Source organism: Lathyrus oleraceus, chromosome 6 (assembly GCF_024323335.1).
Source record: "Lathyrus oleraceus cultivar Zhongwan6 chromosome 6, CAAS_Psat_ZW6_1.0, whole genome shotgun sequence".
Lineage (NCBI taxonomy): Eukaryota > Viridiplantae > Streptophyta > Magnoliopsida > Fabales > Fabaceae > Lathyrus > Lathyrus oleraceus.
The window spans coordinates 179,298,518-179,303,477 of NC_066584.1; the positions used below are offsets into that span (position 1 = coordinate 179,298,518).

Sequence of the window (4,960 nt, forward strand, 5' to 3'; positions counted from 1 at the left end):
ATTTTTAGTGGATGGATATCCATCCATCCATTTTTTTTTCCTTTAAAATTTTTCTTTGAAATTTATTTTTTTAAAAAAGTTTTTTACTTTTTTTTAATAAAACAATATCAGTTTTTTTTTTTGAGAAAAATTATTTTTTTTTCAAAAAAATATATATTTTTGTATTTTTGAAAAAAATAATTTAAAATTTTTTTTATATTCGTAAATTTTTTTTTTTATATTCGTAAAAAAACAATATCAGTTTTCTAATTTAAAAATAAGTTTTTTTTTTTATTTTTAAATTTTTGGAAAAAATCGATTTTTTGTATTTTCAAAAAAGAATGATTTATTTTCGAAAAAAAATTTGATTTTTTTTCGAATAAAAAAATTATTTTTTATTTTTTATAAAAAAAATTTAATATTTGAAAAAAAATATTTTTTTAAAATTAGATAAAAAAATCCATTGGATCATTAAAATGTGTTGGATGGATTGGATCAATCCATGTTTATAAATGGATGGATTGGATCAATCCATTAACTTAATTTTTTATGTAGTGGATGGATTGGATGGATTTTTTGATGGATGGATTGGATGGATTTTCTCTTAATGGATCCAATTGCCACCCCTAGTGTGCACACTCCTCGAACCAGACAGCAAGACAATGCAATAATACCAATTATTACTAACGGTCATGATCACTTAATGGAATCAATGCCAATAATGGATATTAAAAGAAGCACGCGGATTCAAGTGGCATCGCGTTCTCCTTCCTCTCATCAACTCAACTCTGATCACTATTCACTATCGTTACACACTCCGCTGTACCAGAGGCGGTCCTTGGTGGCGAAGGCGGAATAAAAACAATCGAACCCTAACATCCCAACCGAATCGTGGTGTTGATCATTAATCTAACAGCAAAATCTCCTAATTTCTCAAGAATCTCTAAAATCGGAAAGAAATATGTAGGAACCCTAACTAGTAAAACCTACATCATCTGCTGCTCTCCAAGAACCGGAGCCCGAGGGATTAGGGCTCCGATTCGCCTATCTCTCCTCTACGTCATGGTGATAACGAACTGAAAGAAAAAAGGATTTGAAACTCATCTTGCCGGAGACGATGACTGTGACAGCGAAATCTCTACTTCCAGGTGAGAACTCTGTTCGTAATCTCTTAACCTTGTTCTTCCAGCTTTCTCCATCCTTCTTCTTTTTCTTCTTGACCGAGCGAATCGAGCCCTTGACCTTGGAATGTCCTTCGGATGTGATTGAAGATTGTGAGGGATGAAGGTGAAGGTTGAGTTGAGAGAGAATGGAGGTTCTGGTGATTGTTGAGAGTGATTGAAGATTGTGAGGGATGAAGGTGAAGGTTGAGTTGAGAGAGAATGGAGGTTCTGGTGATTGTTGAGAGTGATTGAAGATTGTGAGGGATGAAGGTGAAGGTTGAGTTGAGAGAGAATAAAGGTTCTGGTGATTGTTGAGAGTGATGAAGATGAGCATATGAATCCCCGTCCGTGAATTTGAGATAATGAAGTGAATTTATAGACCGAGATTCTGTTAGAAACTCAGTTGAAATTCACTTCAAATGAAACTCAAATGAAACTCAAATGTGGAAAATGGTTATTTGATCAAAATGTTAGTTAGGATTAGCTGGAAATGAATCTAAAATGATTTTATCTTTGAGGTTAATCTGAAAAATGAATTTGAAGGTAATTTATTGAGTTTAAAAGTCGATCTCATTTGAGTTATTTGCCTGAATCGATTTCCTACAGAATGTACTTCCACTCAAAGCTTCTGCAATTTCTTCTTTCTTCTAGTCTCAATGTGTTATTCCACTTCTGAATTCTATTTCTGTTTTTGGGAGGTTATGGAAGGTTGGTTCGAGAGTCAGTTCGTTATCCCGTTGCCGGTTCAGTTAAAGGGTTTTCGCATCAGCTTGTGAGTTGGTTCAACGGTTTTGTTAGAGTGAAACCTAAAGAGTAGGTTGGAAGGTTTGGTTATTAGTTGAAAGGTGGTTCTTTCCGGTTGAAGGAAAATGAAGAGGTAAATTGGGATTTAGGTTAAGGGTTTTTGTTTGAAACGTTGGTTTTTTGTTGAATTCAATTTCTAAATGAATTGAATTATGCAGGTTAAGACATTTGAACTGAATTTCATGGCTTTTCCTGTTCAAAGCATGTGGGGTGAATGTAATGAAGCTTAGGCGCCTGCGTGTTTACCTCGACTTTTGTCACAGAACTTCCATCTTTCATAACACGGAAGATCATGTCATTCAGATGAATTAGAGCAGTGCCTCTTCCAGATAGCATCTTTTTGGGAGCAACAAGATCATGTACACAATACATAGGGTCTTTGAGTAAATTTATCCACATAATACTTGGAATTGCTATAAATGTTGTCAGGATTGTACACCCAAGGCGGATATATCCCTCCATCTCCACATGCCTACTTGCTAACCATTGGAATATTTGGAGTCCTAGCCTTCTAGGAATATCAGTAGGATTCCAATCGTAAAGCTTAAAAGAAACCCGACTTGTTTGGCATATATATGAATAATCATTCTTATTGTCACGATATGAAGGCGATTTGGAAAGATTGGAAACATCATTTCCAATATTGGCTTATGTTTCAGCAGAAGCAACAAAGGGCATGCCACTCTCACCATTAATATTCTGGGCCTTTAGTGTTAAGGACCCAATATCAACCTGCTCTTCTTCATGATCTAAGGCTTATAATGGTGAATGATTTAGATGAATAAAATGGTCTTGGTAAAATGGTTTTTTTTATCCATTGCAGGTTTGATTAGTTGTTAATGAGGTTGGTTAGTTGGTTTTGAAGAGGAACAAAAAGGAAGTTCAGTTTTGTCGGGTATGCGTTTTAAATTATTAATTCTGTTTTGATTCTGAATTGAATTCTATTTTGGTTGTTGGTTCTTTTTTGTAAGTTTTCTATTATATCATTTCCAGTCTTTATTCTTTTTCATTGGTTGGTTTTTTGTGGATTTTTGCAAGTTATTTGATTATGATCTTGAATCCTGTTAGAGTCCAAGAGAAAATCCAAGGAATAACACATAATGATTCAATTCCTCCACTCGAGTTTCTTTTTGATGGACGACTGCCAATGTTCGTTCGCCCGTATTCCAACTCAGGTGTTGCGCATCAAAAATATTCAAAAAAACGAGGTTCTTGGAAAACAATTGAGCGATACTCCTTTGTTGCAATGACTGCCATCTAATCCAAAAGGGCACACCATTCTGGTTTTGGTGACACAGGAGGATGCATTATGTGTTCTAGTGTAGGTGAAGTGAAACACTGAAGTGTTCTAAATCACAAGTGCTCCTTTCCGAATGATTTTCGATAACTTCACCTTGAACTGTTACTGGAAGTGAGCCATGAATAATATAAGATGGCTAAGATAATATAGCAAGATGACTAGGACCGCCTCCTTTTCCAACTGTCTCTTTTCTTTCATTTTGTTTAATAATCCTCTGGGAAATAGATATACTAGGAGGTATGAATGAAAACCATCATCATGTAAGACAAGACAATGAATTTTATCCTTTGATAGTGGTTTGTAGTTTGTATTGTAATGGATATTGATCATTGGATATGTAAAATGGATTATTATGTATTAATGGATAATTATTGGATATGTATATGGAATTTGGATAGTGGAATTGATTAATGGGTAATTATTGTGAACGAACCATGTCCAAACCAATGGATGTATAGGAATGATACAAGAATTTAATGAAACCTTAGGCCTTAGCAAGGACCAATGGGCAGTGAGATTGTATGGACCAATGGACATACCATGAACAAACTATGCACTAGGAAAGAACAGATGAAATGAACACAAACAAGCCATGAACAAACTATGGGCTAGTAATGGGAGAATGACTGGATGATATGCCATGGTCTTGAACTTAAACCAAAGATTATGAACAAGTGGGCCTAGCCTGGGTCTTAGCCAAGCAAGTGACATGCACACCATGGAATGATGATGGACCAATGAAATGGGGTCAGGGACACACACAAGGAGTGATAGCCATGAACTAGGGTTTAGGGATACCGTGATAAAGTGAGGATCCCAATCTAGGGTTTTGCTTCATCAAAAAACCACAGTTGGATCACCAATGATAAGAACTCGCACAAGCCTCGAGAGATACCTCCAATTAGGGTTGGATTGGTTGAGCCACCTTTATCTGCAGAGAAACCCTAGCTCTCACTAGGTCCAAGCACAAGGCTTTGAATCCATGATATTTGTCCTCTTGTATGGGACCAATGAATATGCGGGTGAAATGAGTAATATGAAGATATGCATATGATTAGGGTTAATGACCTATATGAACTTTGTGAAAGGTAGGGTGAATTTTGGGATATGACAACTAGGCGCACATGTAACCATCCGGTCGTAATAGAACAGACTCAACATCTTCAAAAATAGCCTTATCATTTCCTTTTCCTCCAACAGAGGACTAACAATCTTGCGCCATCTCTACGAGTATTCCTTAAAGGTTTCTTTATCTTTACGGGACATAACACTGATCCCTGTTCGGTGTCATGTCTACATTATATTTGTACTAGCGAACAAAAGCCTCACCTAGGTCATTTAACGTTCGGATTTGAGTACGGTCGAGCCCCGTATACCACTTCAGAGTAGCTATAGCTAAACTGCCTTGAAAGTAATGGATCAACAATTGATGGTTGTCAGTATGAGTCGACATCTTACGAGCATACATCACCAGATGACTAAGAGGACAAAAGTTGCCTTTATACTTTTCAAAATATAGAACCTTGAACTTGTGTGGAATCTTCACATTAGGAACCAAACACATATCATGAGCATTTTTCCCAAACATGTATTTCCCCCTCAAAGCTTGAATCTCTTTCTACATAGCTTGAAATTGATCTTGGAACTCGTCGATTCTTTCATAAACACCAACCGTTTCACTTTGGTCAGCATGAAAAACAAGTTCTTCACAATA

At 36.0% G+C, this 4,960-nt stretch overlaps 1 long non-coding RNA gene across 1 annotated transcript; it reads left to right on the forward strand.

The window, feature by feature from the left end:
• Nucleotides 1-682: 682 nt before the first annotated feature.
• LOC127096725 (uncharacterized) lies at nucleotides 683-3,643 on the forward strand. The gene is made up of 3 exons (XR_007792785.1): nucleotides 683-2,019; nucleotides 2,105-2,841; nucleotides 3,015-3,643. It is a non-coding gene; the product is annotated as an uncharacterized LOC127096725 (long non-coding RNA).
• The last annotated feature ends 1,317 nt before the right edge of the window (nucleotides 3,644-4,960 follow it).